This window comes from Schistocerca americana, chromosome 5 (genome assembly GCF_021461395.2).
Source record: "Schistocerca americana isolate TAMUIC-IGC-003095 chromosome 5, iqSchAmer2.1, whole genome shotgun sequence".
Classification (NCBI taxonomy): Eukaryota; Metazoa; Arthropoda; class Insecta; order Orthoptera; family Acrididae; genus Schistocerca; species Schistocerca americana.
The window spans coordinates 152,900,940-152,928,779 of NC_060123.1; positions in this window are offsets into that span (position 1 = coordinate 152,900,940).

Here is a 27,840-nt window from a genome sequence, read left to right on the forward strand (position 1 = left end):
CCATTGCATCACACTGCTCTCCCAGATATTGGAGATGCTATGACTGATACAAATAGTTCCTCAATTGACATCACAAGTATTCTTCGTTTGCAATTTCAAGTCTCCTAACCGAACACGTTGAGCTACTGTGCCAGCTGACCGTTCAGCTATGGAGGGGAAAGTTTGCAAGTCACTCTTATATTACATACGAACCTCATTAACAGAGGGCATTCGCTAACGCACGATTATGGAATTCGGCTGTACCCCTTGGTATTCGATTCGAACACTTATGGCGGAAGAAATCTCCATTATTCTGGCAATAATAAAAGTAGTGCCGCAAAACTGTTGAATCATCCAACTATCGATTAATATCCTGGATGAAAACGGAAACCAATCCGCGGTTTCTCATGACAAGAGGACAGGTGGTGATGCGTCCATCGCCTCCGCGCACTGAATACGGCCATCATATCGACGCTGTGTGCCGGGAACAGCACGCCTGTTTATCATAAACTAACGAGAATCGTTCTCTCCCATCCTTTCAATCAACGCTTGCCAATAGCGACGCCAACACAACAAATTTCACTGCACTGTACGAAAACTCATACATTTATAATCATAATAAAGAGAAACACAAAAGCACACCTATTGTGTGAACGTTGTTATCAAAGCGGCGAGACATCACTATCTAGAGCTAGTCGTATGAGCCGAGAAGCCGTGCTTTGTAACCGGAAAGCTTCTAATACGACACGCTGCAAATCAGGTGTGCCATTAAGAATGAGATGGGATTGTGGCACTGAATTCTTCAATTATTAGAGTCGCATTGCTTACACACAAATCGGAATTTATACATTTGCAATGCGCAGATCAGTGTATGGGTTCAGACGGAGAGTGCTTTACATCGTCCCATGAACTAAGATTCGTTACGTTCCATTCGCGGATGGAACAGGCGAAGAAACTCTTTGTGGGTTTTTGTGTGACTTGTCACTAGTTTAATTTCTCGTTCACAATATCTACAGGATCGATGTATAGGTGGCTAAAGAGCAACCATCGAATATGTATTGAAAACAGTTTCTTGGAATTCAGGAAACAAGATTATGCGTGGTATTGGAACCAATTCCTGACGTGCCTGCAACTACGGTTTCCATTCACACACCAATGGTCGGGCTACGGCGCTAGTACCAGAGGACTTACTGTTAGAGTAAGTAGGACCAAACCGGAGTATATGTATCGCAACTTCGCAAGAAAGATCACCAGTTCTAAAGCGCAACAATATCTACACAGTGGTCTTCTAACACCAACCGATCATGAAACTTCCTGGCAGATTAAAACTGTGTGCCCGACCGAGACTCGAACTCGGGACCTTTGCCTTTAATCTGCAAGGAAGTTTCATATCGGCGCACACTCCGCTGCAAAGTGAAAATCTCATTCTGGAAACATCCCCCAGGCTGTGGCTAAGCCATGTCTCCGCAATATCCTTTCTTTCAGGAGTGCTAGTTCTTCAAGGTTCGCAGGAGTGCTTCTGTAAAGTTTGGAAGGTAGGAGACGAGATACTGGCAGAAGTAAAGCTGTGACTACCGGGCGTGAGTCGTGCTTCGGTAGCTCAGATGGTAGATCACCTGCCCGCGAAAGGCAAAGGTCCCGAGTTCGAGTCTCGGTCGGGCACACAGTTTTCATCTGCCAGGAAGTTTCATATCAGCGCACTCTTCGCTGCAGAGTGAAAATCTCATTCTGACCAACCGATCATGTCGGGTATATCGGATCGCTATTAATGTCCGCAGCTTCCTCAGATAAAGACTAGGAAACAGTATGAAACTGGATGTTTGGGATGAAGGACACTAACTGCAGTCTTTCGAGGCGAGCAAACGCTTATTTAAGTCAAAGGTGTTATCTGCAAGCGAGCGATAAGAACATCTGTAGCTTAATGTTGATAATTTTGGGACACGGATGAAGACGAACTGAAGCTCCAGATTAAAGGTACAAGAACGTTAACGCTGGTCTGGAAGCGTCAATGTGAAAAATAAAGTAATAAACAACCATATCCAACGCTCTTTGAAGGTAGCAAACAAAGATCAAAAGCTTAAAAAGAATATGGCTATGTCATGGGTCGTATAACTAACAATATTACAAGAACAAGAACAGAATATGGCTATGTCATGGGTCGTATAACTAACAATATTACAAGAACAGAATTTGACATAAAGAAACCGAAAAGAGTTCCCTGACGCTCACCGAATACATGAATTAGGACGCTAAAAAACTAACTGAATCAATGGGACTGCAACTTGAAATGACGCAAATATATTCAGAATGGCGTAAGAAGACTAGGAGGCCTAATACCAAAGACGTGCGAAATAAAACGCGGAAGAATAAGGAAAAGAAGAAGAAGTGCGCCTTTAATCCTGTATGAGACGCAATACGAAATTTGAGGTATCAGACAGTGAAATATGAACATTGGTATGTTCTTCCACTCGCATTCGGGAGGACGACGGTTCAATCCCGCGTTCGGCCATCCTGATTTAGGTTTTCCGTGATTTTCCTAAATCACTCCAGGCAAATGCCGGGATGGTTCCTTTGAAGGGGCACGGCCGACTTCGTTCCCAGTCCTTCCCTAATCCGATGAGACCGATGACCTCGCTGTTTGGTCTCTTCCCCCCAAAACAATCCAATCCAAATCCATGTTCTTGCATTAAAACACTGCAAATTAACGTAAATGACAAGATTCGTTCTATCATGTCCAGTTCCTCGTCGACTGATGTCTTTGTATAATTGTTTCATGTCTCGCAGTCTTTCGCGAGGATCAAACGTTTTCTGTCCCCTGTTTGACGGGTTGGGATTTACTGTTAGAAGAGGAACGCCAAGCCATCAGCTGACAGTTAACGAAAAGTTGTAGGGAAGACCTGTTCTTAATATAGAAGTGTGCCCTCCTTTGCCACGAGCTGTTATTGTGAGAGTGAATCGTGTACGATACCTTGACCTGTTATTGTAATGAAATCACGTGGAAATACAATCACCTGTATATAAAATCACATCACGTGTATGTTTACCATCACTTATATGTATCTCGTTCCTGGGAGCACAGAAATTCTTCTAACAAGGGAACCTCCCCATCGCACCCCCCTCAGATTTAGTTATAAGTTGGCACAGTGGATAGGCCTTGAAAAACTGAACACAGATCAATGGAGAAGACAGGAAGAAGTTGTGTGGGACTATGAAAAAAATAAGAAAAATATACAAACTGAATAGCCCATGCGCAAGATAGGCAACAACAAGGATAGTATGAACTCAGGAGCGCCGTGGTCCCGTGCTCCCGTGGTTAGCGTGAGCAGCTGCGGAACGAGAGGTCTTTGGTTCAAGTCTTCCCTCGAGTGAAAACTTTACTTTCGTTATTTTCGCAAAGTTATAATCTGTCCGTTCGTTCATTGAGGTCTCTGTTCACTGTAATAAGTTTAGTGTCTGTGTTTTGCGACCGCACCGCAAAACCGTGCGATTAGTAGACGAAAGGACGTGCCTCTCCAATAGGAACCGAAAACATTTGATCGCAAGGTCATAGGTCAACCGATTCCTCCACAGGAAAACACCTATGATATATTCTATACGACACTGGTGACGGCATGTGCGTCACATGACAGGAATATGTTGTCGACCCACCTAACTTGTACACTAGGTGAATGGGTAAAAAGATTCTTCTACCTTGGCCGATTTAGGTTTTCTTGTCGATGTGATGATCACTCCCAAAAAAGTGACGAAAACATAAGAGTTTGTCACATAAAATGCAACAAATGAATGCAACAGTTTCACAGTCGCCGTTTTCCCTGTGCTCTTTCAAAACATATGTTTTAACGTTTTCAAATTTTTCCGTGTGGAGACCGTCAAATCCTGCATATGTCCAAGCAAATCTGAACATGTCCTGGAATTTTGGAGAGTGAAGTTGATTATCTGTGAGTGCCTGAACTTTGATAATTGTCTGAAAATAAAAAATTAACCTTTTCACTCGAGGGAAGACTCGAACCAACGACCTCTCGTTCCACAGCTGTTCACGCTAACCACGGGACCACGGCACTCCTGAGCTTATACTGTCCTTGATGTTGCCTATCATGCGCATGGACTACTAAGTTTGTATATTTTGCCTATTTTTTTCACAGTTCCACACAACTTCTTCCTGTTTTCTCGATTGATCTGTGTTCAGTTTTTCAAGGCCTATCCACTGTGCCAACTTATAACTAAATCTTAGGGGGGTGCGATGGGGAGGTTCCGTTGTAAGTAGAGCTGTCCAATCGAAAGGTTAGTTTGAAGTTCACAACTTGGACGGCGGTCACTATCATGCAACGCCTGTCATAAGTCACCCACATGCGCGCCACGCGTTAATCACTTGTCAGCTCTCAGATGATTCGTCCTAGTCGAATCTGTCCGGTAGAGCTGTACATCACTGCTTTACAGTTCGTACGGAGGGGTATAGATAGTGGTTTTTCCCTGGTTCTATCTGCAAACAGGAAAGGAAATGACTAGAGGTGGTACAAGGTACCCTCCGCTATGCGCCATACCGTGGCTTCCGGGTTATGTATGAGGATGCAGGTGTAGAGGAGCAGGTATTTCTTGTGGAGAACGCCAAAGCTTTGACCGCCACCAGCCAGAGTGATGGACGCGCATTTTTCGGTTGGACGCCTTGTTTAGTTTTAAGCACAAAGTACTTTTATCTGCGTGCGTGATATTTTTTCTTTCGGACGTGTCAGCTCTGATACATTGTATGTAAACTAAAGGTGGTGAGCGGAGAAAGGAAAGGCTTTATTGAGGTCAGCTGCAGCAGAAAGAACAGGCACCACACGGAATCGGCAGCTGTGATACATTATATGTAAATTGAAGGTGGAGAGGGTGGAAAGGAAAGGAAACGTCAGCTGCATCGGGACTTGAAGCGGAGTCAGCGGCGACGAGTAAAAATGTGTGCCAGTCCGGGATTCGAACACGGCACCTTCTGATTGCTAGGCAGCTTAGTTAACACTGCGACACACGGGTACGGTGTTCAGCGCAACTGCGCAGACTACCTCGGCACGCCTCTCGGCCGACACACACACACAACCCCACGTGTCCTCAGTCCCCACCCCCCACCCATCTCCTCTACGCTCGCTGTTGTGAGGTTCCCACAGGAGGTCAGACGTAATCGTACATCAGCACTGAAGAAGATGGATTCGTTGTCCATCGAGGCGAATCAGTTATATTAACGAACATGTCCGAAAGAACAGACACCACATATTATGTTGGATTTATCACACATTTGGTCTTCATGAATTCATTGTCTTACACCTCTCCCCTCTTCGCAAATTTCAGCACGCTTACCTTACCTCTCCAAGTGTGAGAAATTAGGATTTGCTTCATGTGAAACGCCCTTCATTTACTCACATTACTATTTTGTCAGGGGCTACGGTACGTATGTAAAGAAAGCATGCATTTAGTTTCCATGTGAACTTCCCAGCAATTCAGGTAAGGAGTCACAAGTTAAATGCTTCGAGATGCGCGGCAGCAGAGAAGGCGTTTTCTAGCACACAGACTCTGTGAAGTTATTAGGTTGTGTATGGCACACATCTGAACTGCGCAGATTGAGTCCACGAATCGCACTTTTTGAGACAGGATAGTGTAATGTTTGCAGAATAATTTTCCACTCTGCAGAGGGGTGTGCACTGTAGTATGATGATCGAAGTCAATGTTCTAGCCCAAAATACAGTTGTGTTACCTCCGAGCGATACCACCCTTCCCTCCCCCTTTTGTTGCGACCGAACGAGTTGGCGCAGTGAATGGCACACTGGACTCGCATTTGGGAGAGTGACGGTTCAAAATACGCGCACTGCCACCGAGATTTAGGTTTCCCGTGAGTCCTCTATATAGATCCATGCAAATGCCGGAATGGTTCCTTTGAAAGGACACGACAGGCTTCTTTCCCTGCTCTTTTTGTTCCATCCTATTGCCTAGAGGCCTGGCCGTGACGTTACGTTAGTTTAAATTGCGTTGTGTGCACACTACGATTGCTTTGCGATGGTCCTGTCAGTTATTGTCTGATGATGGACGTAGCAGGACGTGCAGAAGACCTCCGAAGTGCTTAATTTGCCTTTTCGTTTAGCAGTTATTTATTAATCTGATGGCAATTTTAAAATAAAGATATGATAGACTGCTTTTGAGAGATACTCTTTTATATGAAATGGAAGTAAATTCACTGTTCAGTTTTTTAAATATTAACAACAGAAGTTTATCGTTTTGGCGCGCTACTTCCGAACACAGGAGCCAGTCGCTTAGAAGGACCACAATGTAGATGGTCTCTCTCACGACACACGTACCGTATAAGCCATTTGTCACCAGTAACTCACACCACATTACCTATTTTCCCACTGCTGCCTTCTCAATTGCTCTAAGAAGAGCTTCTTGTATCTGAATGTAATGACTGTAGGGCAAGAAATATTATAACGTGTGTGCCCGCTTGGTCCCTCGCCCCTACCAGAAGGCCATAAAGAGCGACGAAGGAGCGTCTGTACGAAAATGCTTGCGTATTACGAAGTTGATCGTGACAACTTTTTGTCGGATATCGTCGCAGGCCATGAAACATGGGCTCATCACCTCGAGCCGGAAAAAAATGGCAATGCTTGGAGTGGTGACACACCATCTCTCTTAAGAAGAAAAAGTTCAAAGCCGCACCCCCAGCCGGTTAAATCATGGCGAAGGTCTTCAGGGACGTTGAAGGGGTTATTCTATGTGGTGCCCTCCCTCACGGTGCAACTATCAACTCTGAAGCGTATTGTTGCCATTTCTGTAAAGACCTCGTCGCTACTGCTATGGAGGCCGAGTTGCCACTGTTGTTACGGTAGACCGGCTTCTGGCGCAGTACACCGCTAAGACAATTTCTGCCAGCCACTATCGCACAGCTATGTGCCAGGGTCAGGTAACAGGATAGGAGAACGATGGCTCTACAACACTCAAACAATTTAGTAACCAAGTCACACAAATGAGTTAAAAAGGTTTACCTATCTTTGTGACTTGTCGAATAATAAAGTCTGCAACACTGCTTGTAATATAACACAGAAAAGGCCCTCAATGGCTGTGTGCAAATAATCGTAGGTAAACTTCACAGTACATAGCAAATGCGATTTACAACAGCGGTCTGTTCAGTTCTAAGTCACTATCTTCTGAGTAGGCTTCTGTCCGTTGTCGTCCAGTCATTGGCGGATTGTACTCTGCCGGCAACAGACCGAGGCGATGTCAATATCTTCATTCTCAGCGCCGCCGATGGCGCTGGTGGAACTCGCGCAAGGGGCGACTCTGTATGGCACTGACGCCACCTCGCACCTTTGCGCCTGTGGTGCTTTAGTCGTGGCTTTGTCTTGTTCGGACGACACAGCATGTTTCACCGAGGAAACTGAAGAAACGACTTCAGCGTGTTCGTCGCCCCACAAGTGCAAACCAACTTCTTCTTCTTCTCCATGACAAGCCCGTGCGCCCTAGATCTTCATTGGACTATTTTTCCTCAACCGCCCTGCAGCCCGGATCTCGCTACTTCCGGCTTCCATGTGTCCAAAAGGAGGGTGCACTCCGCAGGAAGGTGTACGTGGATGATGGAGAGATTATTGTTGCGGTAAGAGGTTGGCCCCGACGTTGACCACTAGAGTGTCACTGTGCGGGCATACAGATGCTCCCAGTAAGGTGGCAGAAGGTCGTCGCATGGAACGGAGAACATGTGAAAAATATGATTTTGTAGCCAAGAGAGTGGGGAATAATGCAGGATATATCAAAAAGAATCATCCGATTCTTAAAAAAATCATAAGTATTGTGTTATTTGAGATATGTGAGTGAACAACGTAGTGTTGCAAAGACCAAATCTAAAGTTTTACATGTTTTCCCGCTAGGTAGCAGCAGTGTGCGTCCACTTCAGTTCTAATGAAAATGGCGTCGGGGCAACAGAAAGCATTTTGTGTTCTACGTTTTGCGCAGTCCGGGTCAGTAATAACTGTTCAGCGCTACTTTCGTACTAGGTACAGTATGGATCCTCCTACAGCACAGAGCATTCGACGATGGCATGAACAATTCCGAGAAACATGTTGTTTGTGTAAAGGTAAATCGCCGGGCCGTCCCCGGGTGTCTTACACTGACGTGGAACGCATCCGCCATAGTTCCACAACAAGTCCGCAAATATCCGTTCGCCTTGCAGCTTAACAGCTCAACATGCTCCTGATGTCCGTCTGGCGTGTGTTGCGTCGGCGTTTACACATGAAACCATACAAAATTTAGCTACTGCAAGCTCTTCGTGAAGTTGACGAACAACAACGTGTGGAGTTCTGTAACTTCGTTCTTGGCAAGATGGAGGATAACAGTTTTCTTCTGCGTTTAGTCTTCAGTGACGAAGCAACATTCCATTTAACTGAAAAGGTGAACCATCGTAATGTGAGAACATGGTGTGCGGAACAACCACATGAAGTCGTACGACATGAGAGGTATTCTGCAAAATTTAATGTGTTTTGTGCAGTTTCACAGGAAAAGGTGTATGGTCAATTTTTCTTTGCCGAGAACGCTGTTACAGGAAACACATAGCTCGATATGCTTGAGAACTTTCGTTTCCCACGGTTGGAGGTTACAAACGGGATGGTCCACCGCCGTCTGGAAGAGCGGGAATTTTTAAATCAAAGGATTACTGAACGATGCATCGATCGCACTGGACCAAACAATTCAGCCTTAAATTATTGGCTTCCAAGGTCACCGGACCGGTTTTTAAAAGACTGTTTATGTGTCTCCATTATCAACAATGAATGAACTGAGACGTCGCATAACAGCAGCTGTGGAAGCTGTAACTCGAGACTTGCTCGCTCCAGTGTGGGAACAACTTGAATACCGCACTGACATATACCGTACGTCTCAAGGGGGCATATTGAACACCTATCAAAATGTATGAAGAAATACATTTTGAGTTTCCCGTTCATCAAAAAACAATATTCATTGAATATATAGAGGGTCTGTACAAGGGCGACGTTCTTCAGGACAATATTATGGAAATGGAAGAGGATGTAGATGAAGACGTAATGGGGGATAAGATACTGCGTGAAGAGTTTGACAGAGGACTGAAATACCTGAGTCGAAACAAGGCCCCGGGAATAGACAACATCCGATTAGAACTAATGACAGCCTTCGGAGAGCCAGGCCTAACAAAACTCTACCATCTAGTGAGCAAGATGTATGAGACAGGCGAAATACCCTCAGACTTCAAGAACAATATTATAATTCCAATCCCAAAGAGAGCAGGTGTTGACAGATGTGAAAATTACGGTACTATCAGTTTAATAAGCGACTGCTGCAAAATACTAACACGAATTCTTTACAGACGAATGGAAAAACTGATAGAAGCCGACGTCGGGGAAGATCAGTTTGGATTCCGTAGAAATATTGGGACACGTGAGGCAATACTGACCCTACGACTTATCTTAGAAGAAAGATTAAGGAAAGGCAAACCCACGTTTCTAGCATTTCTAGACTTAGGAAAAGCTTTTCACGATGTTCACTGGAATACTCTCTTTCAAATTCTAAAGGTGGCAGAGGTAAAATGCAGAGAGGGAGAGGCTATTTACAACTTGTACAGAAACCAGATGGCAGTATAAGAGTCGAGGGCCATGAAAGGGAAGCAGCGGTTGGGAAGGGAGAGAGACAGGGTTGTAGCCTGTCACCGATGTTATTCAATCTGTATATTGAGCAAGCAATAAAGGAAACAAAAGAAAGGTTCGGAGTAGGTATTACAATCCATGGAGAAGAAATAAAAACTTTGAGGTTCGCCGATGACATTCTAATTCTGTCAGAGACAGTTGAACGGAGTGGACAGGGTCTTGAAAGGAGGGTATAAGATGAACATCAACAAAAGGAAAACGAGGATAATGGAATGTAGTCGAATTAAGTCGGTGATGCTGAGGGAATTAGATTAGGAAATGAGACACTTTAAGTAGTAAAGGAGTTTTGCTACTTGGGGAGCAAATAACTGATGATGGTCGAAGTAGAGAGGATATAAAATGTAGACTGGCAATGGCAAGGAAAGCGTTTCTGAAAAAAAGATTTAAGTGTCAGGAAACCGTTTACTCAAACTATTTGTATGGAGCGTAGCCATGTATGGAAGTGAAACGTGGACGATAAATAGTTTGGAGAAGAAGAGAATAGAAGCTTTTGAAATGTGGTGCTACAGAAGAATGTTGAAGATTATATGGGTAGATCACATAACTAATGAGGAGGTATTGAACAGAATTGGGGAGAAGAGGAGTTTGTGGCACAACTTGACAATAAGAAGGGTAGGACATGTTCTGAGGCATCAAGGGATCACAAATTTAGCATTGGAGAGCAGCGTGGGGGGTAAAAATCGTAGAGGGAGACCAAGAGATGAATACACTAAACAGATTCAGAAGGATGTAGGCTGCAGTAGGTACTGGGAGATGAAGAAGCTTGCACAGGATAGAGTAGCATGGAGAGCTGCATCAAACCAGTGTCTGGACTGAAGACACAACAACAACATGTTTATTAGTTTCATACATATATATTCGCCCCATATCGGATGATTCTTTTTTGATATATCCTGCATAGCATGTTGAAATCTTGAATAAAATCAACCTGCTTTCAAAAATATATATATATATATATATATATAGTTTTGCATTATTTATTGAGCGCCCCTAGTAAGCGGACGGTGGCGCCTTGCACACGGTATCTGCGCCCCTGGTAGGTGCTACACGCTACCAGGTGGAGCGTCAGTGCACTGATGGCGAGACGCGCGCCCCGTGGCTGGTGGTCGGAGCAGCCCGCGGCCGGCGCTGCGACCCCGCGTGACTGGCCCGCGCGGGCGCGGACCGCTGCCACATCTCAGAGACGTGCGCGCCGGCAGCCAGCCTTGACCTTCCGCCGGGACCTCTGGAGCGCCGCGTGGGAAGAGCCGACCCGGCCGTGCGACACGGCACGGCGCGACACGGCGCCGAGGTCGCAGCGCGGCTTTACGGCCGGTCCCGTTGTGGCGGCCGGCCGCGGTCTGCGTGCGGCCACGTCCACTGTACTTGGCCCGGCGAGGGGGCGCCCAACCCACCGCCGCTGAAACGGACTGGTGCGCGCAGGGAGGAAAGTAACTTGCCAACTGACGGGTGTCAAAGGGGAAGGGGTGACTATCCCGAGATGCACAGTGTCAAGCGTGTGACAAAAATACCACATTTCAGGCATTACCTCTCATCACGGACAGCGCAGCGGTCGGGCCGACGGTCTTCACTTAACGACCGAGAGCAGCGGCGTTTGCGTAGAGTTGTTAGTGCCAGCATACAAGAAACACTGCGTGAAATAACCGCATAAATGAAAGTAACGTATCCGTTTGGGCAGTACGGCGAAATTTGGGATTAATGGGCTACAGCAGCAGACGACCGACGCAAGTGCCTTCACTAACAGCACGACATTGCCTACAGCGCCTCTGCTGGGCTCGTGACCATAGCGGTTGGGTGCTAGACGACTGAAAAACTGTGGCCTGGACATATGAGACACGATTTAATTTTGTGACACACACCACACGAAGCCATGGGCCCAAGTTGTCAACAGGGCACTGTGCGAGCTGGTTCTGGCTCTATAATGATATGGGCTGTGTTTAGATGGAATGGACTGGGTCCTCTGGTCCAACTGTACAGATTATTGACTGGAAGTTATGTTCGGCTACTTGGAAACAATCGGCAGCCAGTCATGGACTTTAATGTTGCCAAACAACGATGTCGTGTCACCAGGCCGCAAGCGTTCACGACTGTTTGAAGAACATTCTGGACAATTTCATCTTATGAATTGGCAACCGAGATACCCCAACATGAGTCCCATTGAACATTCTTGAGACAAAATCGAGAGGGCCCGCATCTCGTGGTCGTGCGGTAGCGTTCTCGCTTCCCACGCCCGGGTTCCCGGGTTCGATTCCCGGCGGGGTCAGGGATTTTCTCTGCCTCGTGATGGCTGGGTGTTGTGTGCTGTCCTTAGGTTAGTTAGGTTTAAGTAGTTCTAAGTTCTAGGGGACTGATGACCTAAGATGTTAAGTCCCATAGTGCTCAGAGCCATTTTTTGAAAATCGAGAGGTCAATTTGTGCTCAAAATCCTGCACCGACAACACTTTCGCACTTATGGATGGCTATAGAGGCGGTGTGGCTCAATACTTCTGTAGGGGACTTCCATCGATTTGTTGAGTCCATGTCACGTCGAGTTACTGCACTAAGGAGGTCCGACTTGAGATTAGGAAGTATCCAATGACTTTTATCACCTTAGTGTATGTTGTTGTTGTAGTCTTCAGTCCAGAGGCTGGTTTGATGCAGCTCTTCAAGCTAGTCTATCCTGTGCAAGCGTCTTCATTTCCGAATAACTAATGCTACCTACATTGTTCTGAATCTGCTTTGTGTATTCATCTCTTGGTCTCCATCTACGATTTTTACCTCCACGCTTCCCTCCAATACTAAATTCGCGATTCCTTGACGCCTCAGAACGTGTCCTACCAACCGATCGCTTCTTCTAGTCAAGTTGTGCCACAAATCAAATCTCTCTTCTCCCCAATTCTATGCAGTTGAAATCAAATGGCTCTGAGCACTATGGGACTTAACTGCTGAGGTCATCAGTCCCCTAGAACTTAGACCTACTTAAACCTAACTAACCTAAGGACATCACACACTTCCATGCCCGAGGCAGGATTCGAACCTGCGACCGTAGCGGTCGCGCGGTTCCATACTGAAGCTCCTTGAACCGCTCGGTCACACCGCTCGGTAATTCTATTCAGTACCTCGTCATTAGTTACGTGATCTACCCGTCTCAGTGTATACTCGGTATGTATTCACCATAGTTTTGTGTGTTGAATTTATGATGCTTTGAAGCTCAACACTTAAAAAGCCACACGGACAAGAATGTTCACGATGTAGGAGCTTCATCACTTTAATTCCTCAGTCAGTTACCTTACGGTATGATGGCAGTTCATGCTGTTTTGTTTCTGAAGATACTCTGCTGGAGTAGCAGAAAACAAAGGAAAAATAGAAAAGCGGGTTTCCACGGTAACAAAAGTCCGACAGATTGCATCGTCTTCGAGGAAGCAGCAGTATTGCGTGAAAGATGAGGCAGGACGTAAAAGGAACTTTGAGACATAGAGGTTCACTTCAACCAGCAATGAATCGCTGGGATGTCGGCCTTGGAGTAAAGCTAACAACGCAAAGTCGTGATGTATCGGTCCATTTTCCGCGAAACAAGCCCCGGCTGCGCGGCTCTTTATTGCCGACGTTTTCCCTGCGGAAACTCGTAAAAATAACATTACCCACGGGACGGAAGGCGCACGAAAACACCGCGCTGGCCGTAGGTATATATGTGTGTGTGTGTGTGTGTGAGGGGGACCTACACCCACTGCTAGCCTCGTCTGAGGAGGTCTGGCTGCACCTGAACTGGCACGACGGCTACTGGAAAAGTGTCGGCTAGCGTATCAGTTGGTGAACGTGCGCGTCAAAAGGCAGTTCAAATTAACGCGAAGCAAGTGAACAGTCGCAGCAAAAACCAGATCTAAAATACGCACAATATAGCAGGATAACTTACGGTGAAAGTGGGGCATTCCCGAAAACGATCTCAAATTGCGATAAACAAGCTTCCAGAAAACTGAAGGAGACACTGAATTTCTAGGTTGTCAGGCGAAGCGTATTTTAGGTCTCAACGTTTACACCTGCACACACAAACGACGTCGCTGGGCAAATATCAACTCTACTGCAGATCGTGAGCTCCCTAACCACTACCCCACCCTGACACAATGGCTTTGCACAGCTGCATGGGCTGCATCTACATCTACAAGTACGTGATTACTCTGATATTCACAATAAAGTGCTTGGCTGAGCGTTCAATGAACCACCTTCGAACTCTCTACCGTTCCACTATCGAACGGCGCACGGGAAAAACGACCACTTAATTTTTTCTGTGCGTGCCATGGTTTCTCTTATTTTATCATGATGATCATTTCTCCCTATGTAGGTGGGTGCCAACACAATGTTTTCGAAATCGGAGGAGAAACCTAGTGGTTGAAGGTTCATAAGATCCCGTCGCAACGAGAAACGCCTTTGTTTTAATGATTGCCCCCCCCCCCCCCCCCCCCCAATTCACGTATCATGTCTGTGGCACTATCTGCCCTATTTGGCGATAGTACAAAACGAGCTGGCCTTCTTTGCACTTTTTCGATATCATATGTCAGTTCCCCCCCCCCCCCATGGACCTTGCCGTTGGTGGGGAGGCTTGCGTGCCTCAGCGATACAGATAACCGTACCGTAGGTGCAACCACAACGGAGGGGTATCTGTTGAGAGGCCAGACAAACGTGTGGTTCCTGAAGAGGGGCAGCAGCCTTTCCAGTAGTTGCAAGGGCAACAGTCTGGATGATTGACTGATCTGGCCTTGTAACAATAACCAAAACGGCCTTGCTGTGCTGGTACTGCGAACGGCTGAAAGCAAGGGGAAACTACAGCCGTAATTTTTCTCGAGGGCATGCAGCTTTACTGTATGATTACATGATGATGGCGTCCTCTTGGGTAAAATATTCCGGAGGTAAAATAGTCCCCCATTCGGATCTCCGGGCGGGGACTACTCAAGAGGATGTCGTTATCAGGAGAAAGAAAACTGGCGTTCTACGGATCGGAGCGTGGAATGTCAGATCCCTTAATCGGGCAGGTAGGTTAGAAAATTTAAAAAGGGAAATGGATAGGTTGAAGTTAGATATAGTGGGAATTAGTGAAGTTCGGTGGCAGGAGGAACAAGACTTCTGGTCAGGTGACTACAGGGTTATAAACACAAAATCAAATAGGGGTAATGCAGGAGTAGGTTTAATAATGAATAGGAAAATAGGAATGCGGGTAAGCTATTACAAACAGCATAGTGAACGCATTATTGTGGCCAAGATAGATACGAAGCCCACGCCTACTACAGTAGTACAAGTTTATATGCCAACTAGCTCTGCAGATGACGAAGAAATTGAAGAAATGTATGATGAAATAAAAGAAATTATTCAGATTGTGAAGGGAGACGAAAATTTAATAGTCATGGGTGACTGGAATTCGAGTGTAGGAAAAGGGAGAGAAGGAAACATAGTAGGTGAATATGGATTGGGGGACAGAAATGAAAGAGGAAGCCGCCTGGTTGAATTTTGCACAGAGCACAACATAATCATAACTAACACTTGGTTTAAGAATCATGAAAGAAGGTTGTATACATGGAAGAACCCTGGAGATACTAAAAGGTATCAGATAGATTATATAATGGTAAGACAGAGATTTAGGAACCAGGTTTTAAATTGTAAGACATTTCCAGGGGCAGATGTGGACTCTGACCACAATCTATTGGTTATGACCTGTAGATTAAAACTGAAGAAACTGCAAAAAGGTGGGAATTTAAGGAGATGGGACCTGGATAAACTAAAACAACCAGAGGTTGTACAGAGATTCAGGGAGAGCATAAGGGAGCAATTGACAGGAATGGGGGAAATAAATACAGTAGAAGAAGAATGGGTAGCTTTGAGGGATGAAGTAGTGACGGCAGCAGAGGATCAAGTAGGTAAAAAGACGAGGGCTAGTAGAAATCCTTGGGTAACAGAAGAAATATTGAATTTAATTGATGGAAGGAGAAAATATAAAAATGCAGTAAGTGAAACAGGCAAAAAGGAATACAAACGTCTCAAAAATGAGATCGACAGGAAGTGCAAAATGGCTAAGCAGGGATGGCTAGAGGACAAATGTAAGAATGTAGAGGCCTATCTCACTAGGGGTAAGATAGATACCGCCTACAGGAAAATTAAAGAGACCTTTGGAGATAAGAGAATGACTTGTATGAATATCAAGAGCTCGGATGGAAACCCAGTTCTAAGCAAAGAAGGGAAAGCAGAAAGGTGGAAGGAGTATATAGAGGGTCTATACAAGGGCGATGTACTTGAGGACAATATTATGGAAATGGAAGAGGATGTAGATGAAGATGAAATGGGAGATATGATACTGCGTGAAGAGTTTGACAGAGCACTGAAAGACCTGAGTCGAAACAAGGCCCCCGGAGTAGACAATATTCCATTGGAACTACTGACGGCCGTGGGAGAGCCAGTCCTGACAAAACTCTACCATCTGGTGAGCAAGATGTATGAAACAGGCGAAATACCCTCAGACTTCAAGAAGAATATAATAATTCCAATCCCAAAGAAAGCAGGTGTTGACAGATGTGAAAATTACCGAACTATCAGCTTAATAAGTCACAGCTGCAAAATACTAACACGAATTCTTTACAGACGAATGGAAAAACTAGTAGAAGCCAACCTCGGGGAAGATCAGTTTGGATTCCGTAGAAACACTGGAACACGTGAGGCAATACTGACCTTACGACTTATCTTAGAAGAAAGATTAAGGAAAGGCAAACCTACGTTTCTAGCATTTGTAGACTTAGAGAAAGCTTTTGACAATGTTGACTGGAATACTCTCTTTCAAATTCTAAAGGTGGCAGGGGTAAAATACAGGGAGCGAAAGGCTGTTTACAATTTGTACAGAAACCAGATGGCAGTTATAAGAGTCGAGGGACATGAAAGGGAAGCAGTGGTTGGGAAGGGAGTGAGACAGGGTTGTAGCCTCTCCCCGATGTTGTTCAATCTGTATATTGAGCAAGCAGTAAAGGAAACAAAAGAAAAATTTGGAGTAGGTATTAAAATTCATGGAGAAGAAATAAAAACTTTGAGGTTCGCCGATGACATTGTAATTCTGTCAGAGACAGCAAAGGACTTGGAAGAGCAGTTGAATGGAATGGACAGTGTCTTGAAAGGAGGATATAAGATGAACATCAACAAAAGCAAAACAAGGATAATGGAATGTAGTCTAATTAAGTCGGGTGATGCTGAGGGAATTAGATTAGGAAATGAGGCACTTAAAGTAGTAAAGGAGTTTTGCTATTTGGGGAGCAAAATAACTGATGATGGTCGAAGTAGAGAGGATATAAAATGTAGGCTGGCAATGGCAAGGAAAGCGTTTCTGAAGAAGAGAAATTTGTTAACATCCAGTATTGATTTAAGTGTCAGGAAGTCATTTCTGAAAGTATTCGTATGGAGTGTAGCCATGTATGGAAGTGAAACATGGACGATAAATAGTTTGGACAAGAAGAGAATAGAAGCTTTCGAAATGTGGTGCTACAGAAGAATGCTGAAGATTAGATGGGTAGATCACATAACTAATGAGGAAGTATTGAATAGAATTGAGGAGATGAGGATTTTGTGGCACAACTTGACTAGAAGAAGGGATCGGTTGGTAGGACATGTTCTGAGGCATCAAGGGATCACCAATTTAGTATTGGAGGGCAGCGTGGAGGGTAAAAATCGTAGAGGGAGGCCAAGAGATGAATACACTAAGCAGATTCAGAAGGATGTAGGTTGCAGTAGGTACTGGGAGATGAAAAAGCTTGCACAGGATAGAGTAGCATGGAGAGCTGCATCAAACCAGTCTCAGGACTGAAGACCACAACAACAACAACAACAACAACATGTCAGTTCCACCTGATGCAGATCCCACACCGCACAGCAGTAATCCAGAATAGTTGGGACAAGCGTGGTGTAAGCAGTCTCTTTAGTAGACCTGTAGCACTTGCTAAGTGTTCTGCCAGTGAATCGCAGTCTTTGGTTTGTTCTACCCACAAAATTATTTATGTGATCGTTCCAGTTCAGCTTATTTGTAATTGTAATCCCTAAGTATATAGTTGAATTTACAGCCTTCATATTTGTGTGACTTATTGCGTAATCGAAATTTAGCGGATTTCATTTAGTACTCATGTGAATAACTTCACACTTTTCTTTATCCAGGGTCAATTGCCACTATTCGCACCACACAGATATCTTATCTAAATCATTTTGAAATTCATTTTGGTCATCTGATGACTCTACTAGACGGTAAATGACAGCATCATCTGCAAACAACCCAAGACGGCTCCCATATTTTCTTCTATGTCGTTAATGTAGATCAGGATCAATAGAGGGCCTATAACACTTCCTTGGGGAACGCCGGATATTACCTCGGTTTTAATCGATGACTTTTTGTCTATTACTACGAACGGTGACCTTTCTGACAGGAAATCACGAATCCATTCGCACAACTGAGGAGACATTCCATAGGCTCGCAGTTTGGTTAGAAGACGCTTGTGATAGGCGGTGTCGAAAGCCTTCTGTAAATCTAAAAATATTGAATCAATTTGACATCCCCCGTCGATACCACTCATTACTTCATGAGTATAAAAAGCTAGTTGTGTTTGACAGGAACGAAATTTTCTGAGTCCATGCTGAATATGTGTCAATAAATCGTTTTCTTCGAGATAATTCATGATGTTTGAACGGAGCATTTGTTCCAAAACCCTACTGCAAATCGACGTTAGTGATATGGGCCTGTAATTCAGCGGATTACTCTTACTTCCGTTTTTAGGTATTGGTGTGATTTGAGCAATTTTCCAGTCTTTAGGTACGGGTCTTTCTATGAGCTAGCGGTTGCATATATTTGCTAAATATGGAGCTATCGTATCAGCATACTCTGGAAGGAACCTGAATGGTGTACAATCTGGACCGGAGGCCTTGCCGTTATTAAGTGATTTAGGCTTCTTTAGTGCACCGAGGATACCTACTTCTATGTTTCTCATCTTGGCCGTTGTTCTTGATTGGAATTCAGAAATATTTACTCCATCTTCTTAGGTGAAGGAGTTTCATAAAACCTTGTTTAATAACTATACTTTAGTGGAAATGTCATCAGTGACTTCATCATTGTTATCGCGCAGTGAAAGTATTGATTGCGTCTTGTCATTGGTGTGCTTTATGAATGATCAGAATCTCTTTGGGTTTTCTGACAGGTTCCGAGACATCGTTTCGCTGTGGAAACTATCAAAAGCACCTCGCATTGAAGTACGCGCTATCTTTCGAACTTGTGCAAAACTTTGCAAATCTTGGGGATCTTGCTTTCTTTTAAATTTGGCATGCCTTTTTCGTTGCTTCTTCAACAGCGAACTGACCCGTTTTGTGTACCATGGGAAGTCAGCACCATCACTTATTAATTTCTGTGGTATATATCTCTCATATCTCTCAATTGCCGTCGATATTATCTCTTTGAAATCATTCCACATCTTTTCTACGCTTACATGATCAGATCGGAAGGAGTGAAGACTGTCTCTTAAAAAAGGCGTTAAAAGCATTTTTATCAGCTTTTTTTAATTAGATGTACCTTCTGTTTCTTTTTGATGGTTGTAGGTGTTTCGTTATTCATCCTAGTAGCAATATCCTGTTGGTCGCTAATCCTTATATTCGTCACGATACTCCCTAGTTGTCCAGGATTATTTGTTGCTAAGAAGTCAAGTATGTTTTCGCAACCATTTACGCTACGAGTGGGCTCATGAACTAATTGTTCAAAATAATTTTCTGAGAATGCGTTTAGTACAATTTCGGATGGCGTTTTATGTCTGCCGCCGGCTTTAAGCGTATATTTTTTCCAGCATATCGAGGGTAGATTGAAGTCACCACCGACTATAATTGTATGAGTGGGGTACCTATTTGACATGAGACTCAATTTTTCTTTTGACTGTACTGCAACTGTATCTTCTGAGTCGGGGGGTCGGTAAAACGACCCAGTTAATAGTTTAGTCCGATTGTCAAGTATAACCTCTATCCATACTATTTCGCAGGAACTATCTACTCCATTTCAACTGCAACGTAAACTACTTCTGACAGCAATAAGTACTACACCACCAACTGTATTCGATCTATGCTTTCTGAACACTGTTAGATCGTTTGAAAGAATTTCGGCTGAGCTTATTTCCAGCTTTAGTCAACTTTCTGTACCTATAACTATTTGAGCTTCAGTGCTTTCTATTAGGGTTTGGAGCTTTGGCTCTTTCCCAACACAGCTACGACAATTTACAACTGCAATATCGATCGTTTCTACAACTACCTTACTGTGTTTAACCTGCCCCCTTTTACACGGACACCCTTTCTGTAGATTACTGAGAGCCTCTAACCTAAAAAACCGCCTAGTCCCTTCCACACAGCCCCCGCTACCTGTGTAGCCGCTTCCTGTGTGTCGTGGACTGCTGATCTATGAAGTGTAACTCTAGCACACCTTCGTCCTCAATCCAAATTCCCACTCCCACCTCAACCCACTTGCTATTCCCCCTAAACTCGAACAGATCTTTACAAGTATCAAACATCTATGATATGTACATGCAACTGTCCCGAGGTTTCAGGATGGATCCCCCATTTCGTTCTATGCTGAGGTGCTACTCCAGTACATTTGTTGCAGTTTAGGTGGAATATCCAGAACTACAAAGGTGTCTTGAACCATATAGTAACACTATTATAGCCAGAGAAATGGTACCAGTTCTATATGTTGAATGTTAAGTGGGAAATTGCACACGTATTTAATAGAAGTGGACCCAAAATTGGTAGTGGTAGTGGTAAGCTCCTATGGGACCGAATTGTTGAGGTCATCTGTCCCTAGGCTTACACACTACTTCATCTACATCTACATTTATACTCCGCAAGCCCCTCAAAGGTGTGTGGCGGAGGGCACTTTACGTGCCACTGTCATTGCCTCCCTTTCTTGTTCCAGTCGATTATGGTTCGCGGGAAGAACTACTGCCTGAAAGCCTCCGTGCGCGCTCGAATCTCTCTAATTTTCGTTATCTCCTCGGGATGTATAAGTAGGGGGAAGCAATATATTCGATACCTCATCCAGAAACGCACTCTCTCGAAATCTGGACAGCAATCTACAACACTATGCAGAGCGCCTCTCTTGCAGAGTGTGCGCTATCACGCCTACCAAATAACCCTGTAACGAAACGCGCCGCTCTTCTTTGGATCTTCTCTATCTCCTCCGTCAACCCGACCTGGTACGGATCCCACACTGATGAGCAATACTCAAGTATAGGTCGAACGACTGTTTTGTAAGCCACCTCCTTTGTTGATGGACTACATTTTCTAAGGATTCTCCCAACGAATCTCAACCTGGAACCCGCCTTACCAACAATTAATTTTATATGACGATTCCACTTCAAATCGTTCCGTACGCATACTCCCAGATATTTTACAGAAGTAACTGCTACCAGTGTTTGTTCCGCTATCATATAATCATACAATAAAGGATCCTTCTTTCTATGTATTCGCATTACATTACATTTGTCTATGTTAAGGGTCAACTGCCAGTCCCTGCACCAAGTGCCTATCCGCTGCAGATCTTCCTGCATTTCGCTGCAATTTTCTAATGCAGCAACTTCTCTGTATACTGCAGCATCATCTGCAAAAACCGCATGGAACTACCGACACTATCTACTAGGTCATTTATATATATATTGTGAAAAGCAATGGTCCCGTAACACTCCCCTGTGGCATGCCAGAGGTTACTTTAACGTCTGTAGACGTCTCTCCATTGAGAACAACATGCTGTGTTCTGTTTGCTCAAAACTCTTCAATCCAGCCACACAGCTGATCTGATATTCCGTAGGCTCTTACTTTGTTTATCAGGCGGAACTGTATCGAACGCCTTCCGGAAGTCAAGGAAAATGGCATCTACCTGGGAGCCTGTATCTAATATTTTCTGGGTCTCATGAACAAATAAAGCGAGTTGGGTATCACACGATCGCTGTTTCCGGAATCTATGTTGATTCCTACTGAGTAGATTCTGGGTTTCCAGAAATGACATGATACGCTAGCAAAAAACATGTTCCAAAATTCTACAACAGATTGATGTCAAAGATATAGGCCTATAGTTTTGCGCATCTGCTCGACGACCCTTCTGAAAAACTGGAACTACCTGTGCTCTTTTCCAATTATTTGCAACCTTCCGTTCCTCTAGAGACTTGCGGCACACGGCTGTTAGAAGGGAGACAAGTTCTTTCGCGTACTCTGTGTAGAATCGAATTGGTATCCCGTCAGGTCCACTGGACTTTCCTCTGTTGAGTGATTTCAGTTGCTTTTCTATTCCTTGGACACGTAGTTCGATTTCAGCCATTTTTTCGTTCGTGCGAGGTTTTAGAGAAGGAACTCCAGTGCGGTCTTCCTCTGTGAAACAACTTTGGAAAAAGATGTTTAGTATTTCAGCTTTACGCGTGTCATCCTCTGTTTCAATGCCATCATCATCCCAGAGTGTCTGGATATGCTGTTTCGATCCACTTACTGACTTAAGGTAAGACCAGAACTTTCTAGGACTTTCTGTCTAGTCGGTACATAGAATACTTTCGAATTCACTGAACGCTTCACGCATAGCCCTCCTTACGCTAACTTTGACATCGTTTAGCTTCTGTTTGCCTGAGAGGCTTTGGCTGCGTTTAAATTTGCAGTGAAGCTCTCTTTGCTTAATTTAACTTAAGCTAACTTAGGCTAAGGACAACACACACCCATGCCCGAGGGAGGCGTGCCGCGCGAACCGTGGCAAGGCGCCCTAGACTGCGCGCCTACCCCGCGCAGCTGACCGAAAATTGAACCCTGTGGGAATCCTTTGTAATTTCTCCCCAGTCACTAAAATGTTCTATCTTTCCAACATGTTTTGACTTATTCATTACAACGTTTATCATTCTGTTGGTTAAGAAGGGTTAAAACAAGTCGTGTATGAAGCCATCGCTTCCATAAAACTTAAGTTTTTCTAAGAGTGTAGCAAAAGGAACACATCCTTTCTAATGAGAGTTTGTCTTCAAGTGACATCATGAACCTGTTACTGTTACTACAACAGCTTGCAGCGGCAGTCCACAGCTAGACGGTAGTCGTTCGTACTGGAGATGGGTGGTTCGCGAACGAACGGGTGCAAAGAAACGGTTCACCAAGATGAACGAAAGGACCGAGGAACGAATTCCAAGGAACGATCGGTTGATAGTTCACTTCGGTCGCGGCGGTCTACTTACAGTTCCCGGGAACGAGGAACGATCGGTTCATAGTTCACTTCGGTTGCGGCGGTCTACTTACAGTTTCCGGGAACGAGGAACGATCGGTTCATAGTTCACTAGTTCACTTTGGTCGCGGCGGTCACTTCGGCAGTTCTCGTTCCAGCCTCGGTCGCGTGCTCGTCTCACTCTCGGTCTCCCTCGGCCGCAGTCGTCGTTCTTCGTATGACCACCTGTCTCAATTCCACTGCCGACAGCTCCTAGTTAGTTCCGTATCCAGTTATTCGTTTCGTTCACTGTGCTCGCCCATTTTACATGCGTTCCAAACTGTTCTTGCACTTGGGTCTGGCTATTCAGCGTCCACGACCGGTAATGAAAAAGTATTTTATAGTTACGTAAATTACATAAAAATTACGTTGTATGTAATAGGTACGTCTTTTCAGGTAACAAAAGGGCATATCAGCTCACTTCATTATATCGATGAACAGTAGAAGACATAACAAGGCAAGTTTTTTTGTTATTCATATATTTTTTGGTTTCATCGACTCGATTTAGCAACTAACTTTCAATAATTTGCTTAATTTGTAGTGTAAGAAAATTCATATAAAACGATTTTCGTGTATCTTTCATATACAAAACATTACATTTAGGAAGGCTCTAATTATTTTTATGTTTGTTTGTTTCTTATTTGCGTTACCTGCTAGTTTGGTTTCAAAAATGGTTCAAATGGCTCTGAGCACTATGGGACTTAACATCTGAGGTCATCAGTCCCCTAGAACTTAGAACTACTTAAACCTAACTAATCTAATGACATCACACACATCCATGCCCGAGGTGTTTGGTTTCTTTGAAGAAAAAAAAGTGGGTTGTGGGTCATTTCGGCTCAGTAGGAAAAGCGGTGCCTCTCCATTTGAAAAGACATAGATTGTCATAAAATCGTATTTACTTACTCTCTCAAAAACATTTGTTCAGAAGTAGCTTTCAAACCAAAAACTTTATTACTGCGAACTTAATAATTACTATTATTATTGCTGCATTAACTTAAATATTGCAACATAAAAACCTAATTTTTACTAAGCGTGTGACGCAAGTATGATGAGAAAACCACATTTTATTTTATGCTTCCATAAAGTCTACTTCGCCTACGAACTCAGAGAAAACGTAAAGTATATATAGGGTGTAAACGATTATTGTTTACAACGTAGCATAGCTATGTAGTGGAAGTCGAAACGAAGAATTTTATACAAGACACTTGTGGTCTATTAAGTTGGGAAACAGCCACCAACAGGTTTACAAGACTACATGTGCTACAGCACATGCGCGTCGCGTGAGATTTTCATGTTCTCTTCTCCAGCTCTCTACACATCGTCATTGATTGTTTCGCCATTGTTGCTTGCATTAGCTTGTTATTTCTTCACTGCCTAATTATTACACGTTTGTCTGTTTGTTGTATCTGCTCGTAACGGGCAACGCATCGACCGTAATTGGTGAGCAGTCTGTACTCGGGGCCGGTTTTCCGTGCGTCACCCTATATTATTTCCCTGCGATCAGCCACACAACGCCACAGTTGGCTAAACGAGAGGTTCTGCAGAATCACAGAAATTACTTCTAAAAGTGTCTAAGAATTCTGTAATGAATAAAAACTCTATACTCCAGGGGGGAGGCAAGTGCCCCCTCTTGGTGCCCTCCATCCTCCAGTCACCTACACTACTAGTTTTCAGATTTCCATAAGAACCATATACCAAGCACAAATGAACGGCGAACGAGTAAAAATGAACGGTTCCCAAAAAAGAACAATAAGCAGTGAACTAGTTCCCAAGGATGAACGACTTTGCCCATCTCTAGTTCGTACTGGACGCCTGGAAAGGCCAGCAACCGCAGGCCACGCCGCAGATCGCGCCGTCCAACGCTGGATTTGCCGCAAAGAAGGTGCAGAGAAAAGCGCCGGCTATCCAGCACGTCGCCGGCCGCGGAGTTGGGCGTTTTTCAGCCGCGCCCCTGCGCACTCCGCTCGCGCCGTGCGTAGAGAATCGCTGGCGTGCGCGCCGCGGCACGGCTGCGGTTTCTCACAGAGCACCATCCACCATCCACCACCTTGCCTGCTCCAAGCGCTCAGCATTGTGCCTCGCAGCTTCCTCGCTCGCAGCCTTCTTGCAAAGTTACACTCATCGACGGGGCCATTGTGGCCGCCCATGTAACGCTGTTATCTTCCACTCTCGCTATGCAAAACACCTGCTGTTCGTCTTGGCACGGGCTCCACGCACCTTGGTAGAACACCGTGGTTAGATGACACTGGTTGGGTAAGAGTGATTCTTTCCATCGAATTGCTAGGTTTTGCGCCGCGCCAGATAATCTGTTTCGTCCAACGTCAGGGCATGAAAAAATTTTGCAACTTCGTGGCTCTTGTACTGGATCAGCGTAGTGAGGAGCATTCCAAGTCAGGTTGACGGCACTAGATGCAGGGTAGTTTAGGGCCATTGGCGATTGGCCGTACAACAGTCCAACGTCAACATCTACGCTACATGATCAAAAGGATCCGGACACTCCCCAAAATATACGTTTTTCATATTGGATGCATGCATTGTGCTAACACCTACTGCCACGTAGTCCGTATCAGCGACCTCATTAGCCATTAGACATCGTGAGAGAACAGAATGGGATGCTCCGGGCCGGCCGGGGTGGCCGAGCGGTTCTAGGCGCTGCAGTCCGGAACCGCGCGACCGCTACGATCCCGGGTTCGAATGCTGCCTCGGGCATGGATGTGTGTGATGTCCTTAGGTTAGTTAGGTTTAAGTAGTTCTAAGTTCTAGGGGACTGATGACCTCAGAAGTTAAGTCCCATAGTGCTCAGAGCTATTTGAACCATTTTTGGGACGCTCCGCGGAACTCACGGACTTCGAATGTGGTCAAGTGATTGGATGTCACTTGTATGACACGTCTGTACGCGAGATTTCCACACTCCTAAACATCTCTAGGTCCACTGTTTCCGATGTGATAGTAAAGTGGAAACGTGAAGGGACACGTACAGCACAAAAGCGCACATCTTCTGTTGACTGACAGAGACTGCCGACAGTTGAAGAGGGTCGTAATGTGTAATAAGCAGACATCTATCCTGATCATCACTCAGGAATTCCAAACTTCATCAGGATCCACTGCAAGTACCATTTCAGTTAGGCGAGAGGAGAGAAAACTAGGATTTCATGATCGAGCGGCTTCTCATAAGCCACACATCACGCCGGTAAATGTCAAACGACGCCTCGCTTGGTGTAAGGAGCGTGGACATTGGACGATTGAACAGTGGAAAAACGGTGTGTGGAGTGACGAATCATGGCACACAATGTGGAGATCCGATGGCAGGTTGTGGGTATGGAGAATGCCCGGTGAACGTCATCTGCCAGCGTGTGTAATGTCAAGAGTAAAATTCGGAGGCAGTGGTGTTATGGAGTGGTCGTGTTTTTCATGGAGGGGGCTTGCACCCCTTGTTGTTTTTCATGATATTATCACAGCACAGGCCTACAATTATGTTTTAAGCAGCTTCTTGCTTCCCACTGTTCATAATGCACGGCCTGTGGCGGAGTGGTTACACGACAATAACATCCCTGTAATGAACCGGCCTGTGCAGAGGCCTGACCTGAATCCTACAGAACACCTTTGGGATGTTTTGGAAAATCTACCTGGTGCCAAGCCTCACCGACCGACATCGATACCTCTCCTCAGTGCAGCATTCTGAGACGAATGGGCTGCCATTCCCCAAGAAACCTTCCAGTACCTGATTGAACGTATGCCTGGGAGAGCTGTCATGAAGACTGAGGGTGGGCCAACACCATACTGAATTCCAGCATTACCGACGGACGGCGCAGCGAACTTGTAAGTCATTTTCAGCCAGGTGTCCGGATATTTTTGATCACATAGTGTATATCTGCATATATTCTCCGCAAGCCATCATCTGGTGCGTGGCTGAACGTACCCAGTATCACTATTAATCATTACCTTTTCTATTACACTCTCAAATAAAGCGAGCGAAAAACAACTGTCTATATGCCTCTGTACGAACTCTAATCTCTCTAATCATATCTTCATGGACCTTAAGCGAAATGTACGTTGGTGGTAGTAGAATCAGTTTGCATTCAGCCTCAAATACCATTTCTCTAAATTTTCTCAGTGGTCCTCCTCGAAAAGAACGCCGCCTTCCATCCACTGATTCCCATTTGAGTTTCCGAAGCATCTCCGAAATACTTGCGTGTTGTTGGAACCTACCGGTAACAAATCTAGCAGCTCGCTCTTGAATTCCTTCGATGTCTTCCCTTAATCCGTCCTGGTGCGGATCCTAAGCACTCCAACATTATTGAACAATGGATCGCCTCCTTTACAGATAAACCACAATTTCGTAAAATTTTCCCAATATACCAAAGTCGACTATTCGCCCTACGTACTGCAGTCCTTACATGTTCATTCTATTTCACATTGCTTTGCAACGTTATGGCCAGATATTTAATGGACGGGAGTTTGTCAAGCAGCACATTATTTCCTACTCGTCTGAATTTTTTCTAAATTCAGAGCTAACTGTCATTCGTCATATGCCAGCAGATTCGCGAAATACACAAAGCTAGTTATAACAGGAAATTATGCGCGTTACCATCACTAACGAGAATAATTGAGGCAGAATGCAGTTAAGGAATATTTTATCGCCTACAGTGAATGTTTTCACAGGCTGATAATTCTGTGCTACTCTTTGTTCCTTCCCAACTTTGTATTTTCTTATTTCTATTTATATCAAGCCATTTATGTACTAGTTAGTACGGTGTTTTAAGGGACAAAAAAAATGTTCACATGTGTGTGAAATCTTATGAGACTTAGCTGCTAAGGTCATCAGTCTCTAAGCTTACACACTACTTAACCTAAATTATCCTAAGACAAACACACACACCCATGCCCGAGGGAGGACTCGGACCTCCGCCGGGACCAGGCGCACGGTGCATG